Source organism: Silene latifolia, chromosome 9 (genome assembly GCF_048544455.1).
Source record: "Silene latifolia isolate original U9 population chromosome 9, ASM4854445v1, whole genome shotgun sequence".
Classification (NCBI taxonomy): Eukaryota; Viridiplantae; Streptophyta; class Magnoliopsida; order Caryophyllales; family Caryophyllaceae; genus Silene; species Silene latifolia.
Window position 1 is genome coordinate 219,646,110 of NC_133534.1, and position 23,288 is coordinate 219,669,397.

At 38.7% G+C, this 23,288-nt stretch overlaps 1 long non-coding RNA gene across 1 annotated transcript; it reads left to right on the top strand.

Annotated features, from left to right (window-relative positions):
* Positions 1 to 22,455: 22,455 nt before the first annotated feature.
* Positions 22,456 to 22,903, top strand: LOC141598511 (uncharacterized). The gene is made up of 2 exons (XR_012523570.1): positions 22,456 to 22,543; positions 22,688 to 22,903. It is a non-coding gene; the product is annotated as an uncharacterized LOC141598511 (long non-coding RNA).
* Positions 22,904 to 23,288: the final 385 nt, after the last annotated feature.

The window sequence follows — 23,288 nt, forward strand, 5'->3', positions numbered from 1 at the left end:
GGTTGCGGCAGGAGTGATAAACAGGCCAAGACCTTTTTTATGACAGTACAATTCAAACCAGTGAATCCACTCGGGCAACCTCAATCGCCACCCAACTTCACCAGTCCACAAGAACAACAGCCAAGCTAGCCACCATCAGCCACCTTGGCCAGCTGAATCCTTATTCAACTAGTCACAAATTAATCCTAAGGAGCCAGGCCAAATTCCTAAAGCATTGCACCAAAAATCAGACTGAAAGATAAGTTGCAGGGGGGTAAAACAGATAAAGTAAAGTTGCCATTTTTGGCCAAACAAGAGAAAACTCTCAACAAAGAAGAACTTGGCCTGTTCAGCATTCATTTTTATAGAGCCTTGAGCCATATAAGATGCCTGCATCAAGGCCATTTGACCCACAACAACCAGCCAAAGTTTTCAACAACCAAAGACAACATGTCACTATCAACCTGCAGCTCTTTTGTTCTTGTTCAGTTTGCCTTAATTTCTTTTGTATCCGTTGTAATATAAGTCCACTACTCTTGTTTGTTTCCTAAGTTTAATCCTGGCCCTTAGATGGAGTTGTCTAGGGTTTATCTTGTTTTGAACTTCTCACAGAAAGGCCTATATAAGGACCCTTTCTCAGTCTGTTGTACTCAGACTTTGATTAATGAAAACCTTGAGATTTCTCTCAAAAATTTGCAAATCTTTTAAATTTGCTGAGTCTTAGTTATAAGTCAGACTTAATATCTTCTTGTGCTTGCTTAGAAGGTGATTAAGGATCTGTGGTGCTACTTGGAATAGGTCTGTGCTTGCTTGAGCTATTTTAAGTACATTGTCTGGTTAAGCTTGAATTGATTCTGTGCTTGCTTGAACAATTCAGTCTTAATCTTCCTAAATTATCAAATTGATTTCCAGTGCTTGCTTGGGAATTAGTTTGTTAATTATATCCCATTTTTATTTACAAAAATTATCACAAAAACAATCACAGAGTCTTTTTAAGAAACTGTCGAGATTTCTCTTATTTCATCTGTTCCCTATTTATTAAAAATACTTGGAGTGTGTGTAAAATCCCGAGAATTGGCACAGTTTTAGTTTATTCCCTTAACTAAATTATCACCAAGTTTCATGATTTCTCAGGGTCATTTACTATTTTTATAAAAATCCCCAAGTTTATTGCATTCCCTGAAAATTGCTCCTTTGCCTGTTTCAGGACTTATCCCATTTGTGCTTGTTCCCATAGTTTACACTGCATTTGTCCTTGTTCATTATTCCTTGTAACTCATTGTATTAAACAATTGTACTTATTTATTAGTCCACGTGACTCGTTGTGTGAATCATTTGTCCTTGTTCATTAGTCCTTGTGGCTCGTTGTGTTAAACAATTGAACTTGTTCATTAGTGCATGTGACTCGTGGTGTGAACCATTTGTCCTTTTTCATTAGTCCTTGTGACTCGTTGTGTAAACCATTTGTCCTTGTTCATTAGTCCTTGTGACTTGTTGTGTTAAAACAATTGTACTTGTTCATTTGTCCATGTGACTCGTTGTGTGAACCATTTGTCCTTGTTCATTAGTCCTTGTGACTCATTGTGTAAAACAATTGTACTTGTTCATTAGTCCATGTGACTCGTTGTGTGAACCATTTGCCCTTGTTTGTTAGTCCTTGTGACACGGTGTGTAAACCATTTGTCCTTCTTCATTAATCGTTGTGTTAAAACAATTGTACTTGTTCATTAGTCCATGTGACTCGTTGTGTGAACCATTTGCCCTTGTTCGTTAGTCCTTCTGACACGTTGTGTAAACCACTTGTCCTTGTTCATTAATCCTTGTGTTAAAACAATTGTACTTGTTCATTAGTCCATATGACTCGTTGTGTGAACCATTTGTCCTTGTTCATTAGCCCTTGTGACTCATTGTGTGAACCATTTGTCCTTGTTTATTAATAAATGTGACTCGTTGTGTGAACCATTTGTCCTTGTTTATTAGTCCTTGTGAGTCGTTGTGTTAAAACAATTGTACTTATTCATTAGTGCATGTGACTCGTTGTGTGAACCATTTGTTCTTGTTCATTAGCCCTTGTGACTCGTTGTGTTAAATAAGTGTACTTGTTCCTTAGTCTATGTGACTTGTTGTGTGAACCATTTGTCCTTGTTCATTAGTCCTTGTGAATCATTGTGTAAAACAATTGTACTTGTTCATTAGTCCATGTGACTCGTTGTGTGAACCATTTGCCCTTGTTCGTTAGTCCTTGTGATACGTTGTGTAAACCATTTGTCCTTCTTCATTAATCCTTGTGTTAAAACAATTGTACTTGTTCATTAGTCCATGTGACTCGTTGTGTGAACTATTTGCCCTTGTTCGTTAGTCCTTCTGACACGTTGTGTAAACCATTTATCCTTGTTCATTAATCCTTGTGTTAAAACAATTGTACTTGTTCATTAGTCCATGCGACTCGTTGTGTGAACCATCTGTCCTTGTTCATTAGCCCTTGTGACTCGTTGTGTGAACCATTTGTCCTTGTTTATTAATAAATGTGACACGTTGTGTGAGACATTTGTCATTGTTCATTAGTCCTTGTGACTCGTTGTGTAAACCATTTATCCTTGTTCATTATTCCTTGTGAGTCGTTGTGTTAAACAATTGTACTTGTTCATTAGTCCATGTGACTCGTTGTGTGAACCATTTATTCTTCTTCATTAGCCCTTGTGACTCTTTGTGTTAAACAATTGTACTTGTTCCTTATTCCATGTGACTCGTTGTGTGAACCCTTTATCCTTGTTCATTAGTCCTTGTGACTCGTGGTGTGAACCATTTGTCCTTTTTCATTAGTCCTTGTGACTCGTTGTGTAAACCATTTGTCCTTGTTCATTAGTCCTTGTGACTTGTTGTGTTAAAACAATTGTACTTGTTCATTTGTCCATGTGACTCGTTGTGTGAACCATTTGTCCTTGTTCATTAGTCCTTGTGACTCATTGTGTAAAATAATTGTACTTGTTCATTACTCCATGTGACTCGTTGTGTGAACCATTTGCCCTTGTTTGTTAGTCCTTGTGACATGGTGTGTAAACCATTTGTCCTTCTTCATTAATCGTTGTGTTAAAACAATTGTACTTGTTCATTAGTCCATGTGACTCATTGTGTGAACCATTTGCCCTTGTTCGTTAGTCCTTCTGACACGTTGTGTAAACCATTTGTCCTTGTTCATTAATCCTTGTGTTAAAACAATTGTACTTGTTCATTAGTCCATGTGACTCGTTGTGTGAACCATCTGTCCTTGATCATTAGCCCTTGTGACTCGTTGTGTGAACCATTTGTCCTTGTTTATTAATAAACGTGACACGTTGTGTGAGACATTTGTCCTTGTTCATTAGTCCTTGTGACTCGTTGTGTAAACCATTTATCCTTGTTCATTATTCCTTGTGAGTCGTTGTGTTAAACAATTGTACTTGTTCATTAGTCCATGTGACTCGTTGTGTGAACCATTTATTCTTCTTCATTAGCCCTTGTGACTCGTTGTGTTAAACAATTGTACTTGTTCCTTATTCCATGTGACTCGTTGTGTGAACCCTTTATCCTTGTTCATTAGTGCATGTGACTCGTTGTGTTAAAACATTTGTCCTTGTTCATTAGTCCTTGTGACTCGTTGTGTTAAACAATTGTACGTATTCATTAGTCCATGTGACTCGTTGTGTGAACCATTTGCCCTTGTTCGTTAGTCCTTCTGACTCGTTGTGTGAACCATTTGCCCTTGTTCGTTAGTTATTGTGACACGTTGTGTTAACCATTTGTCCTTCTTCATTAATCCTTGTGTTAAAACAATTGTACTTGTTCATTAGTCCATGTGACTCGTTGTGTGAACCATTTGCCCTTGTTTGTTAGTCCTTCTGACACGTTGTGTAAACCATTTGTCCTTCTTCATTAATCCTTGTGTTAAAACAATTGTACTTGTTCATTAGTCCATGTGACTCGTTGTGTGAACCATCTGTCCTTGATCATTAGCCCTTGTGACTCGTTGTGTGAACCATTTGTCCTTGTTTATTAATAAATGTGACACGTTGTGTGAGACATTTGTCCTTGTTCATTAGTCCTTGTGACTCGTTGTGTAAACCATTTATCCTTGATCATTATTCCTTGTGAGTCGTTGTGTTAAACAATTGTACTTGTTCATTAGTCCATGTGACTCGTTGTGTGAACCATTTATTCTTCTTCATTAGCCCTTGTGACTCGTTGTGTTAAACAATTGTACTTGTTCCTTATTCCATGTGACTCGTTGTGTGAACCCTTTATCCTTGTTCATTAGTCCTTGTGACTCGTGGTGTGAACCATTTGTCCTTTTCCATTAGTCCTTGTGACTCGTTGTGTAAAACATTTGTCCTTGTTCATTAGTCCTTGTGACTTGTTGTGTTAAAACAATTGTACTTGTTCATTTGTCCATGTGACTCGTTGTGTGAACCATTTGTCCTTGTTCATTAGTCCTTGTGACTCATTGTGTAAAACAATTGTACTTGTTCATTACTCCATGTGACTCGTTGTGTGAACCATTTGCCCTTGTTTGTTAGTCCTTGTGACATGGTGTGTAAACCATTTGTCCTTCTTCATTAATCGTTGTGTTAAAACAATTGTACTTGTTCATTAATCCATGTGACTCATTGTGTGAACCATTTGCCCTTGTTCGTTAGTCCTTCTGACACGTTGTGTAAACCATTTGTCCTTGTTCATTAATCCTTGTGTTAAAACAATTGTACTTGTTCATTAGTCCATGTGACTCGTTGTGTGAACCATCTGTCCTTGATCATTAGCCCTTGTGACTCGTTGTGTGAACCATTTGTCCTTGTTTATTAATAAATGTGACACGTTGTGTGAGACATTTGTCCTTGTTCATTAGTCCTTGTGACTCGTTGTGTAAACCATTTATCCTTGTTCATTATTCCTTGTGAGTCGTTGTGTTAAACAATTGTACTTGTTCATTAGTCCATGTGACTCGTTGTGTGAACCATTTATTCTTCTTCATTAGCCCTTGTGACTCGTTGTGTTAAACAATTGTACTTGTTCCTTATTCCATGTGACTCGTTGTGTGAACCCTTTATCCTTGTTCATTAGTGCATGTGACTCGTTGTGTTAAAACAATTGTCCTTGTTCATTAGTCCATGTGACTCGTTGTGTGAACCATTTGTCCTTGTTCATTAGTCCTTGTGACTCGTTGTGTTAAACAATTGTACTTGTTCATTAGTCCATGTGACTCGTTGTGTGAACCATTTGGTCTTGTTCATTAGCCCTTGTGACTCGTTGTGTTAAATAATTGTACTTGTTCCTTAGTCTATGTGACTTGTTGTGTGAACCATTTGTCCTTGTTCATTAGTCCTTGTGAATCATTGTGTAAAACAATTGTACTTGTTCATTAGTCCATGTGACTCGTTGTGTGAACCATTTGCCCTTGTTCGTTAGTCCTTGTGACACGTTGTGTAAACCATTTGTCCTTCTTCATTAATCCTTGTGTTAAAACAATTGTACTTGTTCATTAGTCCATGTGATTCGTTGTGTGAACTATTTGCCCTTGTTCGTTAGTCCTTCTGACACGTTGTGTAAACCATTTATCCTTGTTCATTAATCCTTGTGTTAAAACAATTGTACTTGTTCATTAGTCCATGCGACTCGTTGTGTGAACCATCTGTCCTTGTTCATTAGCCCTTGTGACTCGTTGTGTGAACCATTTGTCCTTGTTTATTAATAAATGTGACACGTTGTGTGAGACATTTGTCCTTGTTCATTAGTCCTTGTGACTCGTTGTGTAAACCATTTATCCTTGTTCATTATTCCTTGTGAGTCGTTGTGTTAAACAATTGTACTTGTTCATTAGTCCATGTGACTCGTTGTGTGAACCATCTGTCCTTGTTCATTAGCCCTTGTGACTCGTTGTGTGAACCATTTGTCCTTGTTTATTAATAAATGTGACACGTTGTGTGAGACATTTGTCCTTGTTCATTAGTCCTTGTGACTCGTTGTGTAAACCATTTATCCTTGTTCATTATTCCTTGTGAGTCGTTGTGTTAAACAATTGTACTTGTTCATTAGTCCATGTGACTCGTTGTGTGAACCATTTATTCTTCTTCATTAGCCCTTGTGACTCTTTGTGTTAAACAATTGTACTTGTTCCTTATTCCATGTGACTCGTTGTGTGAACCCTTTATCCTTGTTCATTAGTCCTTGTGACTCGTGGTGTGAACCATTTGTCCTTTTTCATTAGTCCTTGTGACTCGTTGTGTAAACCATTTGTCCTTGTTCATTAGTCCTTGTGACTTGTTGTGTTAAAACAATTGTACTTGTTCATTTGTCCATGTGACTCGTTGTGTGAACCATTTGTCCTTGTTCATTAGTCCTTGTGACTCATTGTGTAAAACAATTGTACTTGTTCATTACTCCATGTGACTCGTTGTGTGAACCATTTGCCCTTATTTGTTAGTCCTTGTGACATGGTGTGTAAACCATTTGTCCTTCTTCATTAATCGTTGTGTTAAAACAATTGTACTTGTTCATTAGTCCATGTGACTCATTGTGTGAACCATTTGCCCTTGTTCGTTAGTCCTTCTGACACGTTGTGTAAACCATTTGTCCTTGTTCATTAATCCTTGTGTTAAAACAATTGTACTTGTTCATTAGTCCATGTGACTCGTTGTGTGAACCATCTGTCCTTGATCATTAGCCCTTGTGACTCGTTGTGTGAACCATTTGTCCTTGTTTATTAATAAATGTGACACGTTGTGTGAGACATTTGTCCTTGTTCATTAGTCCTTGTGACTCGTTGTGTAAACCATTTATCCTTGTTCATTATTCCTAGTGAGTCATTGTGTTAAACAATTGTATTTGTTCATTAGTCCATGTGACTCGTTGTGTGAACCATTTATTCTTCTTCATTAGCCCTTGTGACTCGTTGTGTTAAACAATTGTACTTGTTCCTTATTCCATGTGACTCGTTGTCTGAACCCTTTATCCTTATTCATTAGTCCTTGTGACTCGTGGTGTGAACCATTTGTCCTTTTTCATTAGTCCTTGTGACTCGTTGTGTAAACCATTTGTCCTTGTTCATTAGTCCTTGTGACTTGCTGTGTTAAAACAATTGTACTTGTTCATTTGTCCATGTGACTCGTTGTGTGAACCATTTGTCCTTGTTCATTAGTCCTTGTGACTCATTGTGTAAAATAATTGTACTTGTTCATTACTCCATGTGACTCGTTGTGTGAACCATTTGCCCTTGTTTGTTAGTCCTTGTGACATGGTGTGTAAACCATTTGTCCTTCTTCATTAATCGTTGTGTTAAAACAATTGTACTTGTTCATTAGTCCATGTGACTCATTGTGTGAACCATTTGCCCTTGTTCGTTAGTCCTTCTGACACGTTGTGTAAACCATTTGTCCTTGTTCATTAATCCTTGTGTTAAAACAATTGTACTTGTTCATTAGTCCATGTGACTCGTTGTGTGAACCATCTGTCCTTGATCATTAGCCCTTGTGACTCGTTGTGTTAAACAATTGTACTTGTTCATTAGTCCATGTGACTCGTTGTGTGAACCATTTGGTCTTGTTCTTTAGCCCTTGTGACTCGTTGTGTTAAACAATTGTACTTGTTCATTAGTCCATGTGACTCGTTGTGTGAACCATTTATTCTTCTTCATTAGCCCTTGTGACTTGTTGTGTTAAACAATTGTACTTGTTCCTTATTCCATGTGACTCGTTGTGTGAACCATTTATCCTTGTTCATTAGTACATGTGACTCGTTGTGTTAAAACAATTGTCCTTGTTCATTAGTCCATGTGACTCGTTGTGTGAACCATTTGTCCTTGTTCATTAGTCCTTGTGACTCGTTGTGTTAAACAATTGTACTTGTTCATTCGTCCATGTGACTCGTTGTGTGAACCATTTGGTCTTGTTCATTAGCCCTTGTGACTCGTTGTGTTAAACAATTGTACTTGTTCCTTAGTCTATGTGACTCGTTGTGTGAACCATTTGTCCTTGTTCATTAGTCCTTGTGGCTCGTTATGTTAAACAATTGTACTTGTTCATTAGTGCATGTGACTCGTGGTGTGAACCATTTGTCCTTTTTCATTAGTCCTTGTGACTCGTTGTGTAAACCATTTGTCCTTGTTCATTAGTCCTTGTGACTTGTTGTGTTAAAACAATTGAACTTGTTCATTTGTCCATGTGACTCGTTGTGTGAACCATTTGTCCTTGTTCATTAGTCCTTGTGACTCATTGTGTAAAACAATTGTACTTGTTCATTACTCCATGTGACTCGTTGTGTGAACCATTTGCCCTTGTTTGTTAGTCCTTGTGACATGGTGTGTAAACCATTTGTCCTTCTTCATTAATCGTTGTGTTAAAACAATTGTACTTGTTCATTAGTCCATGTGACTCATTGTGTGAACCATTTGCCCTTGTTCGTTAGTCCTTCTGACACGTTGTGTAAACCATTTGTCCTTGTTCATTAATCCTTGTGTTAAAACAATTGTACTTGTTCATTAGTCCATGTGACTCGTTGTGTGAACCATTTGTCCTTGTTCATTAGCCCTTGTGACTCATTGTGTGAACCATTTGTCCTTGTTTATTAATAAATGTGACTCGTTGTGCGAACCATTTGTCCTTGTTTATTAGTCCTTGTGAGTTGTTGTGTTAAAACAATTGTACTTGTTCATTAGTGCATGTGACTCGTTGTGTGAACCATTTGTTCTTGTTCATTAGCCCTTGTGACTCGTTGTGTTAAATAATTGTACTTGTTCCTTAGTCTATGTGACTTGTTGTGTGAACCATTTGTCCTTGTTCATTAGTCCTTGTGAATCATTGTGTAAAACAATTGTACTTGTTCATTAGTCCATGTGACTCGTTGTGTGAACCATTTGCCCTTGTTCCTTAGTCCTTGTGACACGTTGTGTAAACCATTTGTCCTTCTTCATTAATCCTTGTGTAAAACAATTGTACTTGTTCATTAGTCCATGTGACTCGTTGTGTGAACCATTTGCCCTTGTTCCTTAGTCCTTGTGACACGTTGTGTAAACCATTTGTCCTTCTTCATTAATCCTTGTGTTAAAACAATTGTACTTGTTCATTAGTCCATGTGACTCGTTGTGTGAACCATCTGTCCTTGATCATTAGCCCTTGTGACTCGTTGTGTGAACCATTTGTCCTTGTTTATTAATAAATGTGACACGTTGTGTGAGACATTTGTCCTTGTTCATTAGTCCTTGTGACTCGTTGTGTAAACCATTTATCCTTGTTCATTATTCCTTGTGAGTCGTTGTGTTAAACAATTGTACTTGTTCATTAGTCCATGTGACTCGTTGTGTGAACCATTTATTCTTCTTCATTAGCCCTTGTGACTTGTTGTGTTAAACAATTGTACTTGTTCCTTATTCCATGTGACTCGTTGTGTGAACCCTTTATCCTTGTTCATTAGTCCTTGTGACTCGTGGTGTGAACCATTTGTCCTTTTTCATTAGTCCTTGTGACTCGTTGTGTAAACCATTTATCCTTGTTCATTAGTCCTTGTGACTTGTTGTGTTAAAACAATTGTACTTGTTCATTTGTCCATGTGACTCGTTGTGTGAACCATTTGCCCTTGTTTGTTAGTCCTTGTGACATGGTGTGTAAACCATTTGTCCTTCTTCATTAATCGTTGTGTTAAAACAATTGTACTTGTTCATTAGTCCATGTGACTCATTGTGTGAACCATTTGCCCTTGTTCATTAGTCCTTCTGACACGTTGTGTAAACCATTTGTCCTTGTTCATTAATCCTTGTGTTAAAACAATTGTACTTGTTCATTAGTCCATGTGACTCGTTGTGTGAACCATCTGTCCTTGATCATTAGCCCTTGTGACTCGTTGTGTGAACCATTTGTCCTTGTTTATTAATAAATGTGACACGTTGTGTGAGACATTTGTCCTTGTTCATTAGTCCTTGTGACTCGTTGTGTAAACCATTTATCCTTGTTCATTATTCCTTGTGAGTCGTTGTGTTAAACAATTGTACTTGTTCATTAGTCCATGTGACTCGTTGTGTGAACCATTTATTCTTCTTCATTAGCCCTTGTGACTCGTTGTGTTAAACAATTGTACTTGTTCCTTATTCCATGTGACTCGTTGTATGAACCCTTTATCCTTGTTCATTAGTGCATGTGACTCGTTGTGTTAAAACAATTGTCCTTGTTCATTAGTCCATGTGACTCGTTGTGTGAACCATTTGTCCTTGTTCATTAGTCCTTGTGACTCGTTGTGTTAAACAATTGTACTTGTTCATTAGTCCATGTGACTCGTTGTGTGAACCATTTGGTCTTGTTCTTTAGCCCTTGTGACTCGTTGTGTTAAACAATTGTACTTGTTCATTAGTCCATGTGACTCGTTGTGTGAACCATTTATTCTTCTTCATTAGCCCTTGTGACTTGTTGTGTTAAACAATTGTACTTGTTCCTTATTCCATGTGACTCGTTGTGTGAACCATTTATCCTTGTTCATTAGTACATGTGACTCGTTGTGTTAAAACAATTGTCCTTGTTCATTAGTCCATGTGACTCGTTGTGTGAACCATTTGTCCTTGTTCATTAGTCCTTGTGACTCGTTGTGTTAAACAATTGTACTTGTTCATTCGTCCATGTGACTCGTTGTGTGAACCATTTGGTCTTGTTCATTAGCCCTTGTGACTCGTTGTGTTAAACAATTGTACTTGTTCCTTAGTCTATGTGACTCGTTGTGTGAACCATTTGTCCTTGTTCATTAGTCCTTGTGGCTCGTTATGTTAAACAATTGTACTTGTTCATTAGTGCATGTGACTCGTGGTGTGAACCATTTGTCCTTTTTCATTAGTCCTTGTGACTCGTTGTGTAAACCATTTGTCCTTGTTCATTAGTCCTTGTGACTTGTTGTGTTAAAACAATTGAACTTGTTCATTTGTCCATGTGACTCGTTGTGTGAACCATTTGTCCTTGTTCATTAGTCCTTGTGACTCATTGTGTAAAACAATTGTACTTGTTCATTACTCCATGTGACTCGTTGTGTGAACCATTTGCCCTTGTTTGTTAGTCCTTGTGACATGGTGTGTAAACCATTTGTCCTTCTTCATTAATCGTTGTGTTAAAACAATTGTACTTGTTCATTAGTCCATGTGACTCATTGTGTGAACCATTTGCCCTTGTTCGTTAGTCCTTCTGACACGTTGTGTAAACCATTTGTCCTTGTTCATTAATCCTTGTGTTAAAACAATTGTACTTGTTCATTAGTCCATGTGACTCGTTGTGTGAACCATTTGTCCTTGTTCATTAGCCCTTGTGACTCATTGTGTGAACCATTTGTCCTTGTTTATTAATAAATGTGACTCGTTGCGTGAACCATTTGTCCTTGTTTATTAGTCCTTGTGAGTTGTTGTGTTAAAACAATTGTACTTGTTCATTAGTGCATGTGACTCGTTGTGTGAACCATTTGTTCTTGTTCATTAGCCCTTATGACTCGTTGTGTTAAATAATTGTACTTGTTCCTTAGTCTATGTGACTTGTTGTGTGAACCATTTGTCCTTGTTCATTAGTCCTTGTGAATCATTGTGTAAAACAATTGTACTTGTTCATTAGTCCATGTGACTCGTTGTGTGAACCATTTGCCCTTGTTCCTTAGTCCTTGTGACACGTTGTGTAAACCATTTGTCCTTCTTCATTAATCCTTGTGTTAAAACAATTGTACTTGTTCATTAGTCCATGTGACTCGTTGTGTGAACCATTTGCCCTTGTTCGTTAGTCCTTCTGACACGTTGTGTAAACCATTTATCCTTGTTCATTAATCCTTGTGTTAAAACAATTGTACTTGTTCATTAGTCCATGCGACTCGTTGTGTGAACCATCTGTCCTTGTTCATTAGCCCTTGTGACTCGTTCTGTGAACCATTTGTCCTTTTTTATTAATAAATGTGACACGTTGTGTGAAACATTTGTCCTTGTTCATTAGTCCTTGTGACTCGTTGTGTAAACCATTTATCCTTGTTCATTATTCCTCGTGAGTCGTTGTGTTAAACAATTGTACTTTTTCATTAATCCGTGTGACTCGTTGTGTGAACCATTTGTTCTTGTTCATTAGCCCTTGTGAGTCGTTGTGTTAAATAATTGTACCTGTTCCTTAGTCTATGTGATTTGTTGTGTGAACCATTTGTCCTTGTTCTATAGTCTTTGTGGCTCGTTGTGTTAAACAATGGTACTTGTTCATTAGTGCATATGACTCGTTGTGTGAACCATTTGTCCTTTTTCATTAGTTCTTGTGACTCGTTGTGTAAACCATTTGTCCTTGTTCATTAGTCCTTGTGACTTGTTGTGTTAAAGCAATTGTGCTTGTTCATTTGTCCATGTGGCTCGTTGTGTGAACCATTTGTCCTTGTTCATTAGTCCTTGTGACTCATTTGTGTAAAACAATTGTACTTGTTCATTAGTCCATATGACTCGTTGTGTGAACCATTTGCCGTTGTTCGTTAGTCCTTGTGACACGTTGTGTTAACCATTTGTCCTTCTTCATTAATCCTTGTGTTAAAACAATTGTACTTGTTCATTAGTCCATGTGGCTCGTTGTGTGAACCATTTGTCCTTGTTCATTAGCCCTTGTGACTCATTGTGTAAACAATTTATCCTTGTCCATTAGTCCTTGTGAGTCGTTGTGTTAAACAATTGTACTTATTTATTAGTCCATGTGACTCGTTGTGTGAACCATTTGCCCTTGTTCGTTAGTCCTTCTGACATGTTGTGTAAACCATTTGTCCTTGTTCATTAGTCCTTGTGACTTGTTGTGTTAAAACAATTGTACTTGTTCATTTGTCCATGTGACTCGTTGTGTGTAGGGCTGAGCAAAAAAATTCGAACCGCTTTTTTAAACCGAAACCGAACCGAAACCCGAATAACGGAGACCGGATATTCGGGTTTTTTTCCGGTTCCGGTGCCCGAACCGAATATTTAAGCACAAAAGCGGGTCGGATGAGGGTGCAGATAATACCAAACCAGAACCTGCTTTTAAAACCGAATTTAAATTTTCTAATGAAAAAAAGCCCATAACTTAACTCCCCCTAAACCAGTAAACTAAACCCTATTTCATTTCCCCTTGCCTCCTGCGTCCTGCCTCTCCGTCTCTCTCTTTCATCTCAAAAAACAAACCCTAAAATTCTAGATCTACAATATTTGATCATCAAATTTCAAGATTCCGTCTATTCAGGTTTGTATATTTGATCCTTTCTATATCGTATTATATTAGATTTGTTTTTCAATTCAATTTAATACTGGCTTTTTGAAATTGCTATGATCCTCGTATTAATTGTGTTTCTGGATTAGTTTAAGCTTTAATTTTGCAGTATGCTTTACTTATTTAATTGCAATTATCGTCATCTACAGTTAATAGAATTAGTAGCTTACCAGATGATTTGTTGTTTTCGATTCTTTCTCGTCTTTCAACTAAAGATGCTGCTGTCATGACTAATGTTCAATATTTTTGTACTCTTGTAGATGAGATCGAGTTTTGATGACAATGCTCCAAACAAAAAATTGATTGATTTGGGAGATGACGATAGTGAAGAAAATGAGATGGATGTGGATGTTGGGACCTCTAGTCATCGTGTTTCCAATACTCCAACAAGTGCTAAACCGCCAAGAGCCCCCAATAGTCAAAATGCCCAAGAGAGTGAGAAGAAAAGAAAAAACGCCTCTGATGTTTGGAATCATTTTTCTAGAACTGAGGATCCTGATGTTGCTATGTGCAATTATTGTAAGGGTTTGTTTAGTTGCAAATCTAGAAATGGTACAAGTAGTTTAGGCGGCCACACACTTAGATTTAAGAAATTGCCTGCAAATTTGGATAAGAAACAAAAATTGCTTAATTTCGAGTCTACCACTATTGTTAATGATGATGGTTCGACTGAAGTTGTTAATGTTCCTAAAGTGTGGACTTTTAATCAAGACGCTACTAGGAAATCACTTGCTTTCATGATAACTGTTGATGAGTTGCCGTTTAGGTTTGTTGAAAAAGAGGGATTTAAAGCCTTTTGTAGAAACATGAATCCACAATTTAGTATTCCTTCGCGATTCACCGTCGCTAAAGATTGTTATGCTCTCTTTATTGAAGGGAGGCAGAAGTTGTATGATTTCTTTGGTAAGCTTTCTTCTAGGGTTTGTCTTACCACAGATGCTTGGACTTCGGGTCAAAATTTGGGATACATGTGTCTCACGGCTCATTTTATTGATGATAATTGGACTTTACATAAGAGAATCATTAACTTCACAAATTTCTGGTCATTCGGGAAAGATAATTGGTAAAACAGTTGAGAAATGTTTGTCGGAATGGAACTTAAAAAACATATTGACAGTCACGGTAGATAATGCTAGCTCTAATGATGTTGCCGTTGATTATTTGAGAAGAAAATTTAACAATTCTGAATGTGATGTCATGGAAGGGAAATATTTACACATGAGGTGTGCTGCTCACATTCTTAATTTGGTGGTTAAAGATGGTTTGGATGATCTATCTATGGCTATTGTTAAAGTTCGTACCCTTTGTAAGTATGTGAGGGCTTCACCTGCTAGGATGGAAAAGTTCAAAGCTTGTATCTTGCAAGAGAAATTAGAGAGTAAAAAGTTTGTATGTTTGGATGTTGAAACTAGATGGAACTCTACTTACTTGATGCTTGAGATTGCGGTAAACTTTAAAAAGGCTTTTGGGTGTTTGATTGTAAATGATTCCAATCTTCAAAAAGAAATGAAAAAGGTTGGTGGCAATATTACAAGTGAAGAGTGGAAACAAGTGTCTCACATTCTGCCTTTCTTGAAAATTTTTTATGATGCTACATTGAGAATGTCTGCTTCTCTTTATGTTACTAGTAACTCATATGTGGTAGTGATATTTGGGGTTGGTGAGGTTCTTTCCCAACATCTTCTTCATCAAGATGCTGGTGTTAGGAAAATGGCTGCCCAAATGAAGGTTAAGTATGACAAGTATTGGGGTAAGATTGAGAATCTCAATTTACTTTTGTTTGTCTCTCTTATTCTTGATCCAAGATGGAAGATGAGTTGCGTGGAGTGGATGGTGAAAAACGCATTTGGTAATGAGAAAGGGGGTCTTTTGGCCTTGAACATAAAATATTTCTTTCAAACTTTCTTTGACTTTTATGCCTCTTCTATTCCTCAAACTTCATCTAGTGCTTGTAGTTCCTCTACCACAACTCATATTCTGCCCCAGGCTAATAAGGAAGATGACATGTTTAATTTTGGAGCTCTTTTGGGGGATAACTTTGAATTGGAAATGGGTGATGGAGAAAAGGAGGTAAAGAAGGAGTGGGAGAAATATTTGGCAGATGATAGGGAAAGTAGGCGAACTCCTCTTAATATTTTGCAATGGTGGAAGGATAACCGAAAGCGATACCCCATATGCAGCAGGAGCCACTGACCAGGGCACCTCACTTCAGCAGACAAGCCAAAGCAACACCACACCCATCTCAGAAACCAGTCAAGCTGAGCTAAGTTTAGTGGCCAATAAGTATAAGTACAAGCCCAACCACCAGCTGCCACCATGGCCAGCTGGTTGGCCACTGAATTAGGCTCAGAAAAGTCCTAGGGGTCCAAGGAAGAATCACAATGCAAGTCCTAGAAATCTAAGTGGACAGAATCGCAAAGAAATGACAAACAACAAAAGCAAACTTTCCATTTCTGGCTAAACCATGAGGAAAAAGCACTCAAAGAACTTTTGGCTTGTCTTCCCATATACCAGATACAACCTAGAGCCAATTTTAATACCAAGGACTCAATCATTTCGTCCTCAAGTGCCTACATTCAATGAAAAGCCAAAGAATGCAAAGAAAGGACCACAACTCATCACACACACCGCATTTCTCTTTTGTTTTCATTCCAGTTTACAATTAAGAGCTTTTAAACCGTTGTAATATTGTACTTGGACTCTTACCAGCATGTGAGGAGGGATCCTGACCCTTGGATGTAGTTTTCTTTTCAAGTTTGTAACCTAAAAAGGCCTATATAAGGACCTTAGCTCAGACTGTTGTAACACAGCTGATTTATGAATGAAACCTGAGATTTCTCTCAAAATTAAACCTCTTAATCTTGTGCTTAGTCTGTAGATTAGAGTCAGGCTTGATAATAACCTGTGCTTAGACTGTGGTTATTGATTAAGTACCTGTTAGTAGAGTCTAAACTTTCCCCATCTTTGAGACTCGTGGTTAGTTTAGCTTTGCTGTTGCTTCAGTTGAGTTTTCCTGTGTCAATCTGTGGAATTTCTTAACTCAAGTTCCCTAAATTATTAGCTTAATTCCCTGTGAGTATTCTGTGGGTTTTTCAGTTGATAATTATATCCAAAGTTCCCTCCTTTCAATCACTATCCCAAAACTGTCTCAATTACAGTCTTTTGTGTCTGTCAGTCAGTTCAGTTGAGTCTTAAAATTACTTTGAGTCCTCTAAAAATCCTGGAGTTTTGCTCAGAATTAGTTCTCATATCAAAGTAAATTACTGCCAAGTTTCATGATTTTAGGAGGTCAATTCATAATTTTATTAATTAGCACAAGTTTATTGCATTCTGAGAAAACTTTTTTGGTTTGCTGGTTTGACTGTTGTATTTGTCTAAACCCTTGGACATTACACTGCAAATTGGTATATCAGAGCAAGGTTTTAACACGATTCCATCTTGTGTTAGTCTTGGGAAGGAAAGTGAGTTCATTTTTACCCTAACTACAACAAAACTACAAAAATAACCTATGAGTGAAGAGAGATTTACTGGTATTGAGACCAGGGTGGATCGGATAAAGGAAGAATCAATGAACTGGTAAATATTGTCAACACTCTTGCAGAAGGAGTTCCTAACCATGATCCAAGGAGGCCACCCTACGAGAGGCGGGAAGCGGGGGTAGAGGCTTTGTTGGAGCAGGAAGAGGACAACCATACCACCAGGAGCATGGAGAAGACATGTCGATATCGATGAATCTATGGCAGAGGGCATCTACATGGAAAGAGACAAAGATATAAAGGTAGAAATTCCCGATTTCCATGGTAGTTTAAACCACAAGATTTGTTAGACTGGATTAGAACTCATTGAGAGAGTCTTTGAATTTAAGGGATATATCGACAGAAAGCTTTCAAAGTTTCTATCCTTAAATTCAAAGGTTATGCCTCACTTTGGTATGAAACCCCGAAAAGCCGTAGAATGAGAGAAGGCAAGGAACCCATCAAATCTTGGCTAAAACTTAAAAAGAAATTGAAGGATAAGTTTATAGCTAAAGATTACACACAGGATATGTTTATCAAGTTAACCCAGCTGAAACAAGACCAACAATCTGTTGAGTCTTATCTTAGGAGCTTTGAACAACTTACCCCGCAATGTGAGATCACCAAAAAGCCCAATGAAAATTGCTAGGTTTGTTGAAGGATTAGATCCTAAGATTGCTATAAGAGTTAGAATGCAACAAGTTTGGTCCTTTGATGAGGCAATCAACCTGGCATTGAGGATTGAAAAGATGGGAAAAGCCAAGGTCACGCTTCCAAACCCTTACTGCACCCACTTTCAAACCTTTTTCTCAAGGGTTAGGATTGGAGAAATCCCAAAACTTGCAACCCAACCAACACCAGACAAGGGGAAGAGTCATGTGAATCCTAGAACCAACACACCTGTGACTGATGGGAAGATTAAGTGCTTCCAGTGCCAAGGGTATGGCCATTTTAGAAAGGACTGTCCTTCTAAGAGAACCTTGACAAAGAATGGAAGTAGAACAATGGGAGAGGGAAGGGTTGGTTCAGTATGAAGAAGATGAGACCCGATAATGGAGGAAGTGGAGACGAAGGAGAACCAGAACAAGATGCGCTTGTGGCCCCCCCTGATACAGGTCACAGCTTAGTCTTGTGGAGGGTCATGCATTCCCAACACTCACCTCTGGAAGCTGATCAAAGATCCCTGATATTCAGAACCAGATGCACAGTCCAGGGGAGGGTTTGTAACCTAATCATAGATGGGGGAAGTTGTACAAATGTGGCATCAAATGCCATGGTTAGTAAACTCAACCTGACAACTCAAGAACACCCAAACCCTTACAAGTTGAGATGGTTGAACAAGGGAGCAGAAGTAAGGGTGGACAAACAATGCTTGGTTCCATTTTCTATTGGGAAGGTGTATAAAGATGAAGTCCTGTGTGATATTGTCCCAATGGATGCCTCAGCCTACTCCCTGGGGAGACCATGGGAGTATGACAGGAATACCACTCACCATGGAAAGGATAACATCTATAGTTTCAAGCATGAGGGTAAGAAGGTCACTCTGACCCCATTACCACCCAACCAGAGAAACTATGGAGGTCCAAGTATGCCAGAGGAGGGCAATGGTGTGCTATTTCTTTCTCAAGCACCATGATCAAGGAAATGAAGCAAGAAAAACCTGTCTGGGTATTACTATCCAAAGAAGTAAGCAAGGAAGGGAGTCCTGAGATGCCTGCTGAAGTTAGACCATTAATTCAGAGGTACAAGGAAGTGTTTCCAAGAGAGCTGCCTAGTGGGTTGCCACCATTGAGAGGCATTGAGCACCACATAGACCTTGTTCCGGCTCGATGCTTCCCAACAAAGCCACTTATAGAAGTGATCCAGCTGCTACCAAGGAATTACAAAGCCAAATTGAGGAACTTATGGGCAAGGGATTTGTCAGAGAATCTCTCAGTCCTTGTGCAGTCCCTGCTCTACTTGTTCCAAAGAAAGATGGAACATGGAGGATGTGTACTGACAGCAGGGCCATTAACAACATCACTGTCAAGTACAGGTTCCCAATACAAAGGTTGGATGACATGTTAGATGAGCTCAGTGGTGCCATGATATTTTCTAAAATTGATCTCGAGGCAAGGGTACCATCAAGTCGATAAGGGAAGGAGATGAGTGGAAGACGCCTTCAAAACTAAACATGGATCAGTATGAGTGGCTTGTGATGCCATTTGGTCTTTCTAATGCACCAAGCACCTTTATGAGACTGATGACTGAGGTGCTAAGGCCATGTTTAGGCAAATTTGCAGTGGTCTACTTTGATGATATCTTGGTTTATAGCAGCAGTAAAGAGAACACCAAAACATCTTGAAGCTCGTATTCGGGATCCTCAAGGAACAAAAACTATTTGGCAAGCTGGAAAAATGTACTTTTATGGTTGAAGAAGTGGCATTCCTAGGGTACATTGTCTCTGGGAGGGGGATTACAGTTGATCAGGACAAAGTTGCAGCCATTCAATCATGGCCAACTCCTAAAACAATCACTGAGGTGAGGGGGTTCCATGGATTGGCCTCCTTTTATAGGAGATTCATCAAGAACTTCAGTTCAGTTGTTGCTCCAATTACTGAGTGTATGAAGAAAGGGGAATTCCACTGGACTGAGAGTGCTCAGCAGTCCTTTGAGAGGATTAAGAAATTAATGTGTGAGACTCCTATTCTGAAATTGCCAGACTTTGATCAACTCTTTGAAGTAGAGTGTGATGCCAAAGTGGAGTAGGCATTGGTGCAGTCCCGATCCAAGCTCGAAACCCGTAGCTTACTTCAAAGAGAAATTGAATGGAGCTAAATTAAAGTATTCTACCTATGACAAGGAATTTTATGCAATTATCAGGGCAGTCATGCATTGGAGTCACTATTTGAAGCCAAAGCCATTTGTGTTACACTCTGATCATGAAGCTTTGAAGTATATAAATGGTCAACACAAATTGAGTCACAGACATGCTAAGTGGGTGGAGTACTTGCAGTCATTCACTTTTTCCAGCAAGTATAAGGAAGGGAAACAAAATGTGGTGGCAGATGCACTATCAAGGAGGCACTCCTTACTATCAGCTATGGGAACCAGGGTCCTTGGGTTTGAGTTCATGAAAGAGATGTACAAGGAAGACCCTGACTTCTCTGAGGAGTGGATCACACAGTTTGAAGGGCATAGGGTTCCAGGGAACAAATACTTGCTGCAAGATGGGTTTCTATTCCAAGGGAACAAGCTCTGTGTTCCAAGGGGTTCCTACAGGGACCTCCTAATCAGGGAAGTCCATTCAGGAGGCTTAGGAGGGCATTTTGGTGTTCGTAAAACACCGGACATACTACAGAACAGTTCCATTGGCCAAAAATGATGGGGGATGTCCAAAATGTTCTCAAGAGATGTTCAAAGATGTCAAATGGCTAAGAGTTCCTTCCAAACTGGTCCATATATCCCATTACCAGTGCCAAGCAAAACCATGGAGGATGTGAGCATGGATTTTATTGTTGCATTGCCAAGGACACAGAGAGGAAAGGATTCAATCATGGTTGTTGTTGACAGTGTTCAGAAGATGGCCCATTTTATAGCTTGCAAGAAAAAACAAAGATGCTGCCAGTGTTGTTGAGCTATACCTAAAGGAAATTGTGAGGCTTCATGGAGTTCCAAAGACAATTGTTTCAGACAGAGATACAAAGTTCATGAGTTACTTTTGGAAAACTCTATGGAAGCTGCTCAAGACAAAATCATTGTTCAAGATTTCTCACCACCCCCAAACAGATGGCCAAACTGAGGTCACCAACAAGACTTTGGGTAGGATTCTGAGATGTCTTGTAAGAAAGAGTCTAAAAGATTGGGACACCAAGTTAGCAAAGCAGAGAATTTGCCTTCAACAGATCACCATCAATCTGCATCGGTCATAGTCCTTTTGAGGTTGTCTATGGGATTAATCCCCTAATGCCTGTAGACTTGTCATCTGTACCAAGAAATGAGATAAATCATGATGCTAAGGCCAGGCAGAACAACTACTGAAACTCCATGAAACTGTGAAAAGGGAAATTGAGAAGACCAATGAGAAGTACATGAAACAGTCCAAGGTGCCTCGGAAAGAAAGGAATTTGTTCCAGGGGATTTGGTCCGGGTTCATTTAAGAAAAGAGAGGTTTCAAAGAAGAAGAAAGAACAAATTAATGCCAAGAGCTGATGGCCCCTTTGAAATTGTTGAGAGGATTGGTCCAAATGCCTACAAAGTGGACCTACCAGGAGAGTATGAGGTGCATGGCACTTTTAATGTAGGTGACCTAAGTCCATATTATGATGATGCTGAGGGGGAGGAGTCACCAGGCTTGAGGACAAGCCCTCTCCAACCAGGGAGGTTGCAGCAGAGCCACCGACCAGGGCACCTCACTTCAGCAGACAAGCCAAAGCAACACCACACCCATCTCGAAACCAAATCAAGCCGAGCTAAGTTTAGTGGCCAATAAGTATAAGTACAAGCCCAACCACCACCGCCACCATGGCCAGCTGGTTGGCCACAGAATTAGGCTCAGAAAAGTCCTAGGGGTCCAAGGAAGAATCACAATGCAAGTCCTAGAAATCTAAGTCGGACAGAATCGCAAAGAAATGACAAACAACAAAAGCAAACTTTCCATTTCTGGCTAAACCATGAGGAAAAAGCACTCAAAGAACTTTTGGCTTGTCTTCCCATATACCAGATACAACCTAGAGCCAATTTTAATACCAAGGACTCAATCATTTCGTCCTCAAGTGCCTACATTCAACGGAAAAGCCAAAGAATGCAAAGAAAGGACCACAACCTGTCACTCACACCGCATTTCTCTTTTGTTTTCATTCCAGTTTACAATTAAGAGCTTTTAAACCGTTGTAATATTGTACTTGGACTCTTACCAGCATGTGAGGAGGGATCCTGACCCTTGGATGTAGTTTTCTTTTCAAGTTTGTAACCTAAAAAGGCCTATATAAGGACCTTAGCTCAGACTGTTGTAACACAGCTGATTTATGAATGAAACCTGAGATTTCTCTCAAAATTAAACCTCTTAATCTTGTGCTTAGTCTGTAGATTAGAGTCAGGCTTGATAATAACCTGTGCTTAGACTGTGGTTATTGATTAAGTACCTGTTAGTAGAGTCTAAACTTTCCTGTGCTGAGACTGTGGTTAGTTTAGCTTTGCTGTTGCTTCAGTTGAGTTTTCCTGTGTCAATCTGTGGAATTTCTTAACTCAAGTTCCCTAAATTATTAGCTTAATTCCCTGTGAGTATTCTGTGGGTTTTTCAGTTGATAATTATATCCAAAGTTCCCTCCTTTCAATCACTATCCCAAAACTGTCTCAATTACAGTCTTTTGTGTCTGTCAGTCAGTTCAGTTGAGTCTTAAAATTACTTTGAGTCCTCTAAAAATCCTGGAGTTTTGCTCAGAATTAGTTCTCATATCAAAGTAAATTACTGCCAAGTTTCATGATTTTAGGAGGTCAATTCATAATTTTATTAATTAGCACAAGTTTATTGCATTCCTGAGAAACTGTTTTTTGGTTTGCTGGTTTGACTGTTGTATTTGTCTAAACCCTTGGACATTACACTGCACCATACTTGCTAAAATGGCCAAAGATGTGCTAGCCATTCCGGTTTCTACTGTTGCTTCGGAGTCCGCTTTTAGCACGGGGGGCGGGTTCTTGATTCATTTCGCACTTGTTTGACACCTAGAATGGTAGAAACTCTTGCATGTTCTCAAGATTGGCTTCGGACTTCTTCTTCCCCTATGATTATTGAAGAGAGCTTGCTTGAAATGGAGAAATTAGAAGAAGGTGATTTTCTTTATAATACTTATTAAGGTTATTTGTTTTGTTTATAAAAATGTCTTGTGCTAACTACTGCTAACTTAGTAATTTGCTTGTGTTTATATGACATCAATTCTAACTTTTTTGTTTGTTTTCCTTTGAATATTTTAGACATGAAAGATTTGGTGTTGCAACAACCCCTCATGGTTATTGATGAGACGGATGGATGAGATCGTGCTTGAAGGATACAAGTTTTTATTTTGCTTGAGATTTTATTATGGACATATAATTTAAGCACTTGAATTGTAATTTGTGAACTTTTGGGCTCTTGAATTGTAGTTTTTGAACATTATTTAGATGTATGTGACTCTTTGGATTTTATTAACATTTCCCAGATTCTGGTTTTGTTTAACCAGTGTCTTCAAAAATCAAAACTCCAAAATAGCAGCAAAGTTAAAGGATGCAATTAAAACCGGGTTAGAAAACAGGTGCGGTTAACCGGTTTTAGGATGCGGTTTGTAAAATCCAGAAAAACCGGTTACCCGGATTAAATGAGGTGCGGGTGAGGTTTAAGAAATTTAAGGTTTTTTAAAACGGGGACCGAACCGGTTTGCAAAACCGGGCCGGGTACCCGGTTTTGCTCAACCCTAGTTGTGTGAACCATTTGTCCTTGTTCATTAGTCCTTGTGACTCATTGTGTAAAACAATTGTACTTGTTCATTAGTCCATGTGACTCGTTGTGTGAACCATTTCCCCTTGTTCGTTAGTCCTT